This window comes from Abramis brama (genome assembly GCF_963993115.1).
Source record: "Abramis brama genome assembly, chromosome: 10".
NCBI lineage: Eukaryota > Metazoa > Chordata > Actinopteri > Cypriniformes > Leuciscidae > Abramis > Abramis brama.
Window position 1 is genome coordinate 16,994,486 of NC_139972.1, and position 16,896 is coordinate 17,011,381.

At 39.0% G+C, this 16,896-nt stretch overlaps 1 protein-coding gene across 1 annotated transcript in view; it reads left to right on the plus strand.

Annotated features, from left to right (window-relative positions):
- The first annotated feature begins 8,764 nt into the window (after positions 1 to 8,764).
- Positions 8,765 to 16,896, plus strand: part of LOC311090646 (uncharacterized protein) — a 39,682-nt gene continuing 31,550 nt past the window's right edge. The window contains exon 1 of the mRNA XM_084126053.1: positions 8,765 to 9,093. The gene's annotated coding sequence lies outside the window, so the exon portion shown is untranslated. The remainder of the gene's footprint in view (positions 9,094 to 16,896) is intronic.

Genomic DNA, 16,896 nt, shown 5'->3' on the forward strand with positions numbered 1-16,896 from the left:
CTCGTTCTCACAGTTTTTAGCTAGCTTATGTACTAGCATAGCATACATTTACCAGATTAGCCTGCTGTGTTAATTATATTAGGTATGGTTTTGGCTTTCAATATGGTTCCCAATTACATGTCTCAAATTAATGATGTTTGTGTGTACTTAGGATGGCAATTAATTTATTAAAATATTATAGTTAAAAAAATATATTTTATTATTATTATTAATAGTATTATTAATATTTTTGTAATAACAAAATATTATAGTATTATTATATAGTATACCACATTACTATTATTTTGTATAATATTAAATTACTTTTACAGAACATAGTATGTTGCAACAATCGATTTCTCGATTTCTCATGACAACGGCCTTGCTTTACAATGCATCAAATTATTTATTTTTTTATAACTGGGAATATCAATGAAGAAGCGCCATTTTACGTTGTTTCCAAAATGGCGGTGGCTAACATGATCTGAAACTAATGTGAAAGAAACAAAATAAACTTTCACTTTCAACTGCTCATAGTGTGAGGTTAGGAGAGAGAAACTAAAGCGAGAGTTAATTTATAATATGTGGCATCTGATTGTGTTTGAAGTGTTTGCATTCGAGATCTGGTGCCAAAAGAAGTCTAAAAAGATGATGTACTGGTAAGAAACTCTTTCTTTCACATTGCATTCCGGTATTATGGTGACCTAATAAACAAAACTGTTTCCAGCCAAACAATCAAAACAGCCTGATATTCTCCCACAGAGTCTTCCTGTAACGTTTCATTACTTGTGAGAGGATATGACATCATTCACTGAGAATTCAGTCTCTCAGAATATTTTGGATATAGAGTCACCTAATTTATGAAGGATCAGACTTTTTGGTGGGCAGCCTATCAGACAACAAAAATAGCTACTTGAGTCAAGTCTGGTAAGGAGTGGGCTGAAAAAATGTCTCATGGATGAACTTTTTGAGGGTGGAGATCTGTATTGAACAGCACAAAAGATAATTGGCGCAGGTCTTATGGATCTCTGGGTGGTCACTGACTGTTAGACTTCCCCACAGCTGCCTTTACAAAAGAGGGCTTTCGGGATTATGGGTGGACAAATAGGAGATGTGAAATATTAGAGCCCACCAAAGATGCCTGTTGTATCCTTTTGAAAATTGGACTACATTTTTAGTTTTTTTAAATCAAACTTTCTGTAAAATGTTAAAATACTCAGTTTCAATACTATAGCCAAAAGAAGTTAAAGGTGCTCTAAGCGATGTTGGGTGACGTCACTTCTTGTTGACGTTCTAAGTTTTGTCAAACAAAACGGAGGCTAGCTCGACCCTCCCTCCTCCTCATCCCGTCCCCTCCCCCTCTCTTCCGTGCTTCCTGAAACAGTCATGAACCATTTAGAAAAAACAAACTGGATTTACACAACTGTCCAGCAAAAACAGAGCCACCTGAATGTCGGATTGGAAGCCGGCAGAGTTCTCGCGACCTTTTGAACGCTTTTCCGATGTAAATTCGGGACTTCGCGTTCCTTCTCCTTTTCCCTCTTCTTTGTTATTTGTTCATTGGAACATCGTCTCTTTGGTCGTGTGTCGGCCATATCAAAATTCTCAAGAATATACTATTTTAACGTTAGTCGTTGTTAGGACATCTCTCCTCTAGCTAACTTCCCTCTTCATGCTTCTTTCTCCTCCACTCCCCACACATCCCCCTTCATGTGCACGCGCACTAACCCCCCAACCCCCACCCCCAAATCATTCTTGTCGGTTATTGGCTGGAGCACTGTTTGTTATGTTTTGTGGTCCAGGCTGGGCCAGTTTGTTTTTCTTGACGTTTGTGGAGCCTGGGCTGTCTACAGAGACCGCATTTTTTTACAGTGTGTTCAGGGGACAGGCAGCTAGCGGATAGTGAAGAGACGTTTGCTGGATGTGACAAAAAATGTTTTGGCCTAAAAAACGTGTGACATCGCTTAGAGCACATTGTAAAATGTAAAAATGGCCTTTTCCCAGAAATGAGCTTTTGCAGGGTGTGGTGTATGATGCACACTAGAAAGTTTTGTCCTTGTCCAGTGTCTGTGCTATTTCTCTCCAGAAGTTACAAGCAATAATATACAGGGTATCTTGGTACTCCCTTAAACTAGAATTGTGTGTATCTCTTAAAGTCACCATGAAAAAAAAAAATGAGACAATCTGTCATGAGATCAGTTGGTAAGCTACCAATTGAGCTTGAAGGGATAGTTCAGCCAAAAATAAAAAAATCTGTCATCATTTACTCACCCTCCAGTTGTTCCAAACCTGTATGAATTTCGTTCTTCTGCTGAACACAAAAGAAGATATTTTGAAGAATATGGGTAACCAAACAGTTGATGAGCCCCATTGATTTCCATAGCTATGGAAGTCAATGGGGCTCATCAACTCTTTGGCTAAGCCATTCTTCAAAATATCTTCTTTTCTGTTCAGCAGAAGAACGAAATTCATACAGGTTTGGAACAACTGGAGGGTGAGTAAATGACAGAATTTGTATTTTTGGGTGAACTGTTCCTTTACCTTGTACTGAACCCAGAATATTTCTACAGCGGAAATTGTTTTAATGACGTTCAGGGGTAGGAAGAATTATGTTTTTTGCCTTTAAATGTTGAAACATTTGAGGCATTTATTTACAAGGAAGGAAAATGAAGGGACTCAAACAATGTTACTGCCACCAGCTGCGGGAACAGATCGCAAGCCATGCAGCACCTCCCTGTTCCCATTTGCCTCAGTAACAGGTGTGAAGCCATCGCCTGCATTTCACAGAGACTTGTGGTATAGCGATCAAAACCGGAGCCACAGACAGTACATTACTCTCACGCTGAGCCGTCACGTCCAGTTTAGAGATGGACAGAGACAGGATGTAGGCCCTCTGTTTACTTTCACAAAAGGCTCCAGCCATTTCCTGTGGGTCATTTGGTGACTGAAAGCAATAGTCTTGGGTTCAATGGTTTGCAGTTCAGCTGACCGTCACGCCGTTTCTGTTGACCTGTCACCTCAGAAACAATAAAATTATGTGTCTTCTCTTGGCGGACACCACAAAGCAAATTATATCTTGTTTTGAAGGTGATAGTTATACAAGTGAAATAAATGAGGAGTGTTGTTTTATGCTTCAGATTGGCTTTCTTCTGGAGGTATATGGACAATCATACATGTACAAAAATAAGTCTTTGGTTTTTTATTGTCTCCGCCTAGACAATCAAATGACATAATCCTCAGTTTGCTCATGTACTTCATGAAAACAAAGTCATTTTTTAGCAGTCAAATGTATTTGAACTTGAACTATCACATCTGATCACATTTGACAGTATAGTCTTTCTTAAAGCAGTATAGACTTTCTTAAAGTCTTTCTTAAAACTTAATATGTCACAATTGTGAGTTTATATTTCATAATTCATAACTACATCTTAAAATTGCAACTATTTCTCACTATTGCAACGTTATATCTCACAATTTTAACTCTCACAGTTGTGAATATTTTTTTCAGTTGTGGCTCTAAATTTCACAATTGCGACTTTGGCTGTGTCCAAATTCAGGGTCTACATCCTTCGGAGTACTCATTTGAAGGATGTTACGTCACAGCGCCGCGACGAAGGCTGTCCAAATTCGTAGGATCCTTCAAATGCGGCCCACAAATACGTCCTCCTTTTCCCCGAATTGGAAGGATGGGTGTGGTGGATCCTTTCCCGTCCTACCTATCCCATAATTCTTTTCGGCAGAGCGTAATGGCGGACGAAGCGAGTGGTAGCCATGGTAGCAGAGTGGGAGAGGAGTATGCTTTTCAATGTAAGTTTTTTTAAAACTGTCTTTTCAAAAAAATATATTTATAAATTTATATATATTTATAAATATATTTTTTCAGTGGTTGTCTAGTCAGGCATTTTGTTTTAGCGTTAAGCATTTTTTTTTACATTTGTATGTTTATGTAAAAAAAAAAACATTACTTTCGTAAACTAGCTTCTTCCTTACTGCCTGTGTGAATATCCCCTTATAGTAATTATTACACACAGCTAATTTGTTAGTGATTGAAGCTGTTTTTAACGCTTCTAGGGACGAAAGAGCAGACAGAAGTGTTTATAAAGCTCCGGTTGCTAGGCGACAGGATATGAGCAACGGGTAAGGGAGGGAACTGAAAGAAGGCTAGGCTGTCCAAATTCACAAACACCGATTTCCGGGTTTTGCGGTCGTCGGAGGATCCCTCCTCCTTCAACCGGGTAGGAAGGATCCTAAGGAGGATGCAGACCCTGAATTTGGACACAGCCTTTATGTCTAATAATTATTACATTATTTCTCACAATTGTTACTTAATATTTCATAATTTGCAACTTGATATCTCGTTACTTTTTATCTCACAATTTCATCTTTCTATCTCACAGTTATGAGTTTATTCCTTGAAACGATCTATTTTTTTTATCAGTTGCGACTTTTAACTGTATATCCCACCTTTGCAACATCATCTCTCACAATTGTGACTTTTATATTTCACAAAGGAAGTTTAATTTAGAAAACTTCTCTTATTTTAAGCTTTTTTTTTTTTTTTTACTCTTAGGCAAATTACTTCCATATGATCAGAAAGCGATTCATGAAGATGTCTTCAGATCTGCACAACATACCTTCCATAATGCCCCTGATAAAAACATGTTCTGTTACAGCTGTGTTGTCGATCCGCTGTTCTGCAAATGACAAACATGAGTGAAACAAATTACATACATTTTCTAATGCTTTAAACCTCCTGTTTCAGCCTATAGAGGCCTGTAATTGGCCTTCACCGACAGGCCTCTCTTCAGCTCTGAAAGCAAATGCACTCCCGTTCACCCTCCCACTGTGTATATTTGAATCATGGATCATTTGTGCAAGCCTGCGGCTTTCTTTGTGGCGACCCCACCGGTCTCCAATTGACTCATGCTTGAAGGTGACTATGATCCCTGCCAACTTTGCCGTCATCGACTGCGTGGTGATTTTCTGGCTGTTTCCCATGAACACGTGCAAGACAGTGATTAGTCAACATTTGATCGTTAAATTTGCATGCTGAGGTATGGTGTGGTGGTAACTTCCTCAAGGCGCTAACTGACTGTTGCCAGTCATTGTGGTTTAATGGCGTCTCAGGCTGATCAACAGCTCCAGGTCAGAGCCAGTGACCAGGCTCCTGAAATTAGAGAAACACAAGCCTACGTTTTCTCCTCACACTCCCCCACTCCAGCTCCTCTCCATGCCAGTGGTACTGCGGGTAGAGGAACTAGGCCCAATATCTGTTTTTTATATCTAGGTCATTGGGATGTCTGTGGCTTTAGATGGGAGCGTAGCCTAATCTATGGGCTTTCTCTAGTAAAATGCTTTCAGCTGTGGTGAGCTTTTTCTCCCCTTTACGCCTGGATCTTGCACACTGACATGCTGGATCATTAGATAGCAACTCCCTGTGCTTTCATCATCCAACCTGTTTTTTTTTTTCTGTTGATGGTGACTGTCTCTTGAATTTAAGTCTGTGTTTTTTCCATCCAAGAATGCAGAAGACACAGATGGGAACACCTTTGGAAAGCTTCCTGGCATTTAATATCTCCATTGTTGGAGGCCTGTGAAATATATCTAACAACCCCAAGTAGAGCATCACTGTTTAGGCCATCTTCAGAGCGGGGTTTGGGGGGGCTACATAATAAAACTACTGTTTGGCATTCAGCCACTGACTACTGCTGAAAGGCAGAATTCCTTTAGTATGTCTGCTGATAATTTGCCAACGGATTTTCATGTTTCTCTCAAAAACACCTTTGGTTTTCAGTTTCCTGTTTTAGAATAGAGTTCTCTGATGGCCTGAGGCAACATTTGTCATTGGACCTTATTGGAACCACTAACCTTTAAGAAATAATGTAAAATATGGGAGACTAGAACTAATAGTTCACCCAAAAACAATACATATTTTGTCATCATTTACCCTCCCTCATGTTGTTCTTATAACCTGCATGACTTTTTTTTTTCTTCAGAAAGAAAAAAAGATATTCAGAGAAATGTCTCAATGTCACCAAAACTATTTGATTACAGATATTGTTCAAAATATCTTTGTGTTCCACAGAGGAAAGTCATACAGGTTTGAAACAACATGAGGGTGAGTAATGAAAAAATGGAGCAATGCCATAGAAGTTTAGGTTCCCCAAATAATTTTTCTTGGTGTGTGTGTATAACATTTTAATAATCTAAAGTACCTTTTCCACTGTAAATAATCCATGGATGTTGAATAATTTAACATCCATGGAAATGGTCTGCATAGAACCATTCCATGGATGTTAAAAGTTACAATACAGAACCATAAGAGTTAATTATTCATAAGAGATATTGAACATTTCCATGGAAATGTTCAATATCTCTTATGAATAATTAACTCTTATGGTTCTATACTGTAAAAAATACTGTAAAACATTATTTTCATTATTTGTAATCACAACTTTTTATCTTTTGTCAAATCAACTTAGTTAATTAATGTGGTTCAGATAACATAATATTTTGAGTTTCTATTGAATAAACCAATCTCCTTCATTGCATTGACTCAATTGTTTAATTTCAATTAACTTAAATTTTTAAGGCAACCAGGTGACTTACTTTTTTAAGTTAAACCAACAATAATTTTTTACAGTGCATAATTATTATAGGATAAGAAGATACAGACATATTTCCCAACATATCTGTATCATAGCATATTTAATGGCCTTTCAGCTAAATGTAAACAATTATGACAAGTAAAACGGCAAAACTGGACATGGTGAATTACAAAAAAACCCAGATGAGATTTAATGAAAAACAAGATTTTGTGCAGTTGAACTTTTGGATTCAAGAGCCCTTCTGAATGTAATACAGACCATGTATAGCCTACTTTTTATTACAATAAAGCAATTTTTTTTATTTATTCTTATATATATTTTATTTATACACAATGTCCTGTTTTGAGATGAAGTAGTAGTGGACTGGATGGTTGGATGGAATAGTAAGGGTGTCTCTGTCTGTACAATTGGCAGGGATTTCACTATATCTCAACAATGACATTCTTCTATTATTGCTCAGCCTGTTTACATGGAGACAATTCAACTATACAACTGAGGACCAGAATTCCTAACATTTAGGCAAAAGCCTCATTGAAACCATGCATTTCTCCTTATCTGTGCAAAATAAACGAATTCCCCGTGTGGAAGGTCACTCACCTTGAAGCGCTTCAGATCCAACAGCCTGTTTGTTTGTCTAGAAGTAAAATGTGATCTTGGAATGTCTTGGATCTCCATCCACTCCTTTGATTCTTTACTCTCGTAAATTATTTGTGCAGTTTACCTCCCTTACGAATTCAATGAATCAGTATGTTTCTTTGTGGTTATCTTGTCAATTTAACTTCATGAAATTGAATTCTTAATGAGATGCGTGGACTTTTTCATTGTCTAATCATTTGTTTTACAGCTGATAACATTGTAGAACATTAATTGATCATTCCATCTAATGTTAGATTGTTTAAAAAGGGATTTCTTAAAAAATAACATGCTTTGGATATTTTGGAGAAACAGGTTTAAACAGTCTTTACAAGCCCAATTTCTTTTCTCAAACATTTTTTTATTCTCACTCTAGTTTCTTCCAAAACATTCGCTTGATTAAAGGGTGAGGTGATCTCAGAGGCGCATGACAAACTGTTATGATGATGATTTAAGACATTACTTGCGCTGACATGTCTGACTATTCCTCACGCTATACTGTAAATGTAACATATTCAAGCGGAACGCATGACGTGATAGAGTCATTTTAGTTTGCTGGAAGTTAGTTTGGTGATATTTTGCTATAAAAGTCAGGTCAATCTTCATGCTTTATTTGGGGTCTGAGAGACCCAAAAAACATTTTTATAGTTCAAAATCATTTAACGTAAGTGTTAGGTTTATACTCTTCGTAATTGTATGAGAAACCACACTGACATACATTCAGACTGGGTCAACTAATCAAGGGCAAATTTTAACTGAAAGGTTGAACTGTTTTCAAATGAGTGACATTTTTACTGGGGCAAATTGTCACACACACACACACACACACACACACACACATATATATATATATATATATATATATAGGCTATATATTGTTTTCCAAGACTTTAGGTCTACATAAATAAATATTGGAGTAAAAGGTGTGACAACTAGCCCCAGTCTCTCAGTAGGCTAACTGAAGTCTATGAAAACGTAAACATAACGTAAATTCAATCTTAATAGGTTATTTGACCTCAGGATGTTGGCACTGTGACTTAAAAACAGATCATTACCTCTCCGGCTAATTTAACGCGTTTTTAATAGCTCTACAAATTTGATAAACTGCCGCTGCTCACAGAGACGCCCTCGTAACATAACGGGGCTTTGTTGAACTCTGCACTCATCCGTCGTAATTGTACTCTTTTGGTGTGACTGATTATATTCCCTGAAGCAAAATGATGTATGAGGACAGCAGCAGTAAAGGAGTTAACGCTGACAGGAAGTTCAAGGAGTCCGTGTCCACACGGGGGGCACTTCTACTCCTCTCTCACACTCGCTCACTTCAAGGCACATGCAGCCTCCAAACCCACTTCAGTCTTTCTCAGTTCTCCACAAACAATTTATGAGCATTTTTTTGTAATTAATGCATTCTTTACGCAGTCTACATGTAGTGTGAGTGATCAACGAAGACAAAGAAACCAAAATGAAGATGTTCCATACTTAATTTTAAGTTTTGAACGGTAGCGTTTCTTTCAGCTTTCGCACGCGCGTAACGTCCAGTCGAGTGACGCGTGACTGTTACTCATATATGGGACTGTGTTCGCGAGAACAGTATCCAGTGAGGATGATGACAGCTCATACTCAGCGGAGAGACTCTCAAGAAAGTTGGAAACTGAACACTGGAGCATCCAGCGTTGCTTAGGGCATTACACCACAGGAAGCCAAGCTTCGAGACGCATTGTTTAGTCAAAGCAAGCAGGAATACTCACTCATGCTCACGAGCTGGGAAAACTGTTGACTCTTTTCTTCAAAGTGGGATATTAGGATTGGAAACGGAGTACGTACATTGGCTGCGTTACTTTTGATGTCTCCGAACAGCACACCTGTAAAGGTATGTTACAGCTTGTCAACTGTTTAAGACTTGTCAATTTTCTCACGATCAAAGATAAGGAAAATATAAGTTACATCTACGTACCACGTAGAAAACCAGTAGGCTACTGATAAGTTGCACAGCATTAAGACTTTACAGTAACCTATAGTGCTTAGTTTTTTTTTTTTTTTTTGCGTCTAAGAACTGGCACAGTTTAATAAACAGAGATTCATAAATCACACAATATGAGAGCAAGTCAAGAAGTGTGTGGGGGTCTATCATCATCATCATCATCATCCCCATCATCATCCCCATCATGTCTTGGACCTCTAAAACAGTACCTGTTAACATAAACATATGTATATTTTTTATAGTAGGCCTAATTAATATGTATAATTTATATATATATATATCTGTTTACTTGCTCCAGAGTAATTTTTTACCATTCAGTTCCTTATTATGATTTCATCTCACTTCAGCCTGCATGGGGAAAAAAACTAAGCTGGTCTGTTGTCTGGTTTTTAGATGGATTGTATGAACTTTTAGCTGGTAAGACTGGGAGACCAGTGAAACCAAATTAAAACACCTTATTGTGAGACCAAGTCTAGACCAGTTTAAACCAGCAAGCCAGTTTAGGCTTGATTAAGGTGTTTATTTTCAGCAGGGTTCTGTACACCTTGTTGCTGTTTTAAGCTGGTTTTCCAGCCTGGTGTGTTCACAAAACCTCTTTAAAACCATCACAACAGACCATCTAAAAACCTTAGGCTGCTTTAAGATGGGGTTTTTTTCCAGTAGGGTATAGACTCATTCTGTAACGTGTATTACCTCAGCCTTAGCTCACAGGCGGCATTGGAAAACCCTTCAACATGGGATTGGTTTCAGCATCAGGTCTTTTGTAAGACATTTATAAAGTCCAAACTTTCTCAACCACTCTTACAGCCCCCCTCTCTTGCTCAACAAACACTATTTTCTTTAGCAGCTGGAATGCTGACTATTCGGGGTGGACAAATAAAACTTCCCAACGATTCCCGTCTGGTCTCAATTTACTCACTCGTTAGTTCAACCGGGAATACAACTCATTGAAAAGATGTCAGTCTTTACAAGTGGGAATCTGTATGTGCAAATATTGCCTGAGCTAAGCCCCAAATATGTCATTTGCTATTAAAAAAGAAACTCAACTTCATCTTGGATCAGTGAAATCATGTGATTGATGGGACAAAAACGTAATGCATCCCAGCTATTCTGAATTACATTATATGCTGCTGTTTAGCAAGTTCATGCTGTTGTGCTTTATGATCTAAACACACACCACACAGTTTATCTGTCATTTTATATTTCAGTAGAGCCGTGGGATCTCGTTTATTTTCCTTTCAAACACGTAGGAGACGTGTATACTTGGTAAAAACAGAACACTGACCGACCTTAAGGTCTAACTTTCTTGAAAATGTCAACACGCATGGATTTGAGCTCTGAAAACTCTAACTCTCCGCAAATGACACTTCAGGGTTTTTCCAGCTTATTATGTTATTTTGAAAATTGCAGCACTTCTCAGGGCAAAAAAAATATCTTAAATATCGCCCATTTGGGTCTTTGGGGGGAAAGGGGTATTGTTTGGTCATTTTCATCATATCAAAGAGAAGAATAGGCTTTGGGATTGGTCATGGAATCTGAACTGAGTGACAGGAAGTCAGCCAAACCCTCCCTCTGGATGTTTGGACCTTTGAATGTGAAGGTTAACATGCAAATCTCTGTTTGCTTTGAAAGCCAACATCCCCTTTTCACCATCCACTTATTCACTTGGAAAACTGTCCTTGCTAATGCCGGCCTGCTGCTTAGTTTACCATGAATTTAGGAGACAAACCCTCTCCTCCTAAGAGCTTGGAGGAAATACACCAAATCCCCATTTCCTCCCAGTGCACCCCAGCTACAAGAATTTGGGCTGATGAGCTTCCCAGCTTCATGCTCCATGTCCCACATGGAGTGATGCGGTACAATACGTGACTGAGGTGCAAAGCGCAGCTCGAAATCTGTGTATCATCTTTCATAGTGTCAGAATGTTTGTTGCAATGGCTGAACTTTAATGCCCAAAGTCTATTTTGTCATCAGCATAGTATGCACATAGTGTACGTGCTCAGTCAGATTTTTTTTTTAACTGTACATACTTTTTACGCTCAGCATGCACATGCACATTAAATATTTTTGCACTTATAAGTGCCATTAAATTACCTGCTCCATTGTTTCACAGTCGGAAAAGAAATGGAGGTTTCGGGAACAACGACAACAAACCACTCAAGACTACAACAACCATGGATGCTCATGTAAACAAGATACCGCAACTAAATTTAAATGAGTACAACTACATTTTTATCGCTCATAAATTTAGGAGAGAAATAGTGCAGACAGCAGACAAAGATGAAGCTTTTTAGTGTGCATGTGATGATTGCTTATTGTGTTCTTGCACGCTATCAAACGAAGCATACTTTAAAAAGCTATGCGTTCTGTTGTAAGTATACACAAACTGTGTGTAACATACAAAGTATACTTAGGGCTTAAAGAGTTAGTTCACCAAAAATTAACATTCAGTCATCATTTACTTACCCTCATGTCCAAACCCGTAAGACTTTATTTAATCTTCGGAGCACAAATGAAGGTATTTTTTCTGAAATCTGAGAGCTTTCTGTATTCTACATTGACAGCTATACGCTACTACAATTTTGATGCTTCAAAGTTCATAAAGAGATCTTCAAACTAATCCATATGAATTGAGTGGTTTAGACCAAATTTTCTGCAGATGAACGAAAGTCTTACAGGTTTGGAACGACATGAGGGTGAGTAAATAATGACAGAAATTTTTATTTTTGGGTGAACTGACCCTTTTAAGCTTTGTATTTGCATTATGTAGATGTTCTATTAGAAAATGCATTTAATTTTGACGTTTAATTTTCATCTCAAATGCAAATGTTCTAAGATATTCCCAGATAAGAGCATCTGTCCAGCAGATGTCCATGTAGAGGTTCTAATGGAGGTAGTAGTGAAAACATGGCTGACTTAAACAGAGGCATTTCTGACACTGGTGGAGGAGAAAAGAGCTGGGTATGGGAGGGAGTTTTCGGACTCTGTTTCTCTCAAGGAGTCTTGTGTTTGCAGTGGTGATGGAACGGGTGTGTTTGTGAGGGTTTCAAAGTGCAGGTGTGTAAAAACTCACAGCTGTGAATGCAGTCCTCTGTCTGGTGACTCAAATCCGCAGTGTCTCTCTGCCTGACTTGACAACGTCTTCCATGAGTAATCCGCCCCACCCTCCTGCACTTCTCTATGACTCTTGATCACCCCAGGTTTCTATCTGCACCCACTGTTCTTTCATCCAGCGTAAAGTTCACAACATTTCTGCGTCATACCTTCTGTCTACACATAGCCTTGCCTGGATCATTTATCCAGTTGTCTTTTTATCTCTTATCTTTGATCACTAGAGACATTCCTGCTTGTAATATATAACTGTTTAACTTCCCAAGCTTGGTACACTATGCATGACATAGCGTTTCCTTTTCCTGGCTACTAAAAGGTCCATTAGCCCCCCTTTTCCCATCGCTGATAAATTGATTAGGCTGCATGCTAGTTTGTTACCTTGAGCTTTATGGGCAGACACTTATTATTTTATAGACACCATTTGTAGAGCAGCTTTCCTACTATAATTAGTTGCATGTACTGAAACAAAGGGGATTTCCCTGGTGGAGCAGGCAAGAGCTCAAGGCTACAGGCCTTTTTTTTTATAGCCCCACTCTTCACTACACCCGATGACACTTTTATTGAGCCTCAGGAACTTGGATGTTTCAGCCCTCTCGGCCAAAACTCTTTCCCCACACTGTATTTTCTCTGGGGAATGATTGCCTTTCTGTGCAATTATGACACATTTCTGAAGAACCATGAAAATGGCTCTTTTGAACTATATAAACTGCTTTCTATTGGTCATTGTGAGGTCACTGGCCTTGTTTCATAGTGTGAATGTCAGGGAATGCTCTGGTCTTTCTGGCCAGTTGATAATGGCCAAATTTGGACGATCTCACATGGACTGCATTACTGATGCACAGCTATTACACTCTGCACTGGTGGGTCATTACAAAATGTAGGCCAAATTCCCAAAACGACAAAATTTGTCCATGAAATGTGTTGAACATTAAAAAACTGAGGGGGACACGTTATAAACCTGATCAGCATGGCTGGTGTATATTAATTATAATTTGTCAAGCAAAATTAAACTCTTGAAATATGAAATTATTTTCCCCCAAAAATTGGGTGTGATTTTCTAAAAGCAGAAGTGACATGTCCATGTCTTCAGTTCTAATTGTTATTTCACCTTGAGCCAATTATTTGTTCTTAGAAACAGTTTTGTTATTACCATATTTTACAACCCCCACTTATTACTGTACAAGAAGGTACAACATTGAACAAAGACTTGAAACAAAAGGCTCCTCAAACTCCTCTCAACCTCACGTGATTGAGGACCACATACAGTTTGGCCTGCATTACTGTCCCTCCCTCCTCACTGCCACATTGCTTTCATGCCCACTGCATTTTCTCACCAGCATTTGTGTAAGTATGGGTCACTACCCCAACTGAGCATTATCCATTGTGTTTGGGAAGCCTTTGTTGTCTAACTGAACAAGGAAAAGACTAAAAAAATATGGTGATGGCATTGGGCAGATGTCAGAGGGGGAGTGGAGAGGTGGATGGCAGAGCTGTGGTCCGGCTCCACGGGGAAATGTGAAGGTCAGCTGGAAAACAAACAATAACCTTCAAAACTCTCAGTTTAAGACAATAGAGCTTCAGGGCCAGAACTCACCCCCCTCACATGGGCTACAATAGTCACGCTCCTGTTTATTTATGTGTTTGGGTGCATCAGCATTGACCTCACTTTGTGAACAGATCAGCTGTTGAACATCAGAACACATCTTCACCTCTCTCCACACAAACATGCACTTCTTGTGTGTCAGACAGTTTAAGATAGAAGGACATTGCATTGGGTGTTAGCGTGTTTACAGTAGTGAGCTCTGTTAGCAATATGAATTCATCTGTTGATAATTCTTTACAGTTCAGTGTCAAAGCAATAGTTTAAAAACTTTTTTCATAGTTAAAACCAGAAGCTTTGCTTCTGCTTTGTCTTTTTCGTTGCAAAATATCTCTGAAGAAAATTAATTTAAAATTAAAATTAAGTTTGTGAGGGCTTTAAGAAAGACTAAATTCAATTTGTTCATCAAATAAAGCGATCGAGTCTCTTCAGAAAACTTTGGACTAAACCGCTCAAATCATATGGATTAGTTTTAAGATCTCTTTATGAACTTTTTGAAGCGTCAAAGTTGTAGTTGCGTAGCTGTCAATGGAGAATACAGAAACCTCTCAGATTTCATCAAAAATATCTTCATTTGTAGATGAACGAAAGTCTTACGGGTTTGGAACGACATGAGGGTGAGTAATTAATGACAGAATTTTCATTTTTGGGTGAACTGTCCCTTTAAGGTCTCTACTGTGTGTCAGTGACTGACTATTTTATATTACAATACAAAAAACAGTGAACTCATTCCCACTAACATATAATTGTCATCCAGCTCTACTACCTTTTAGAGACGCAAAAGAAAACTCCCCAAAACACTCACACACATGTGCAGGCAAGAACACGCACACAGCTGTCCAGTGTAATAGGACTCTGTCAGCGGGGTAGTTTTGTCTCTATGGCTGTCAAAGTGCAGAGCGTACGGATGCACCTGGAATGATGCCATGAGAGATGCAACTGTAATGAAAATTACAGGGTGGAAAAAAGCCTCCCGCTCAACATTTTTCAATATGACAAAGTTGCAATTTTGCATGAGGAGCACGTCAGGGTGTTTGGAAGACGTATGGAGACTGGCTGCTCTGCATTAGGGAGAGTGGAGTCTCGCTAACCTCATTCTAACCTCTGCGCTGGCTAACCAGATGTTGGCTCGCATCCACTCGGCCTCAAAAATACTTGTTGTCACCGCCGCCCACCTCCCCCCCCCCCCGACGGTAACATTTATTCGCTATTAGAAACTGTTGTCGTGAAGCGAGTTAATTTTTACCACAATTCCATTTCTGGAATTTGGGAATTTCGCAGCAAACAAGCTCTGGAGCCAAAAAAATACATGGGGTTTTAACCGCAAAGGCTTGTAGTGTTCTACAACCTTCATGCTTGCAGTTACAGGAAGTGAGATGCCTTTAATGAGGCAGAGCTGGAAATGGGCTCTAAAGGACCCGGGGGACTGCGGTGAGAAACACTCTGAAGGACAGTGCATGGAAAAGTGCCAGGGTAATTTTTAATTTGGTCTGGTTAGTAGACATCCAAAACAGATCATTACGCTTGGCTTTGAGTGTTTCAATGCAGCAGAAGTATGGAGACAAACAGAGCTGCCTAAATAACAGGAGCTAGTCTGTATCACGCCCAGACCGACTCTGTCCCTCTCGGGTATTTGATCCAAAACTTCAGATCAGGGTTTGTCAATTGTTGGATTGTGACCAAAAAACAGGTTGCATGTCTGTTCTGACAGGAGGGGGGGTGCACCAAATGTGATGCACCAAAATTTCGGCGGCCCGAAAATGGCGTTTTCGGTTTTTGGTTTATATTCGTCATTCAAAAAGGGAAACCGATGCTGCAGAAACACAAACCGTAAACAAAGCAGGGCATGCTTAGCCTATACCGTTTTGAATATCAATCCTGATGATCACTTTCTTTATTCCACGCCGCTCGTGTTAATATTTAAGTACTCGCCAAGGAAGACTCAGGTAAGATGACGTAATATTAGAACAGCCTTCTATCTATGCTATTATTCTCATACACTGACTCATTCACAAAGCTGAACAACCAATCAGAGTCCTCTCTCTCACCAACGGCCCGACACTGATTCTACATGCCGAATCGGCCCAAAAAAAACCCCAGACGGGAAATTTTCATTTGGGTGATATGCATTTTTTTCTTCTTTTTTTCTTTTTTTACGTTTAAATAATAGAAAACTCCTTATTGAAAGTCATAAATCAAGTTGACGGAAAATACCTGTGTCAATTTTATTGCAAGACATCAGAGCAAATCGAGAAAGTAGAAATTCTACCCTATGCTGTGAACTATTTCTGTCATTTTCTGAGTTATGAAGGGTGGCTGGATAGCTAAAAGCTTATCCCTCAGATGTTGAGCTCTCCCGCTTGTGTTGTCCTCTGAGTGACGGGCAGCAGGGAGCCTGTGGAGTGAAGGCCGGGGCAGGTGACGTGGGAGACGGCTTGTCGGGATATGATAAACATTAACACATCATAGAGGAGCCCTGTCTATCCCTATTGTTTCCTTTTCCTGAAGTTCCAGCACCAATTGCGCTGACAGGACACATGCTCAACATTTGGGAAAGAGAGATTTTTGTGTCTGTGCCAACCATTACATATGTTTAATTTTCTCTTCTTTTTTAAGAGAGAGAGAGAGAAAGAGAGAGAGAGAGAGAGAGAAGGCTGCGAGCTACCCACCCCACCCCCTACTCATTGCATCTATCGCGTTTCAGCTCTTTAATTGCTTTGGCTCAGACCTTTGGTATTTTTTTCCTCTATATTTTTTTTTCATTGTCTTCCTCTTCTCATGAAAGAAGCGGAAGGCACTTTAGAACTGATAAAGAGAGTCAGTTTGCAGTAGTTTTTCTCAGTCTAAACTAATGGGAGTATACAGTACATTTGTTGGATGGTAATAATGTCGGAGCTGACTGTGTAGTGTGTAGTAGTTATTTTATTTTATTTTATTTTATTTTATTTTATTTTATTTTATTTTATTTTATTTTATTTTAT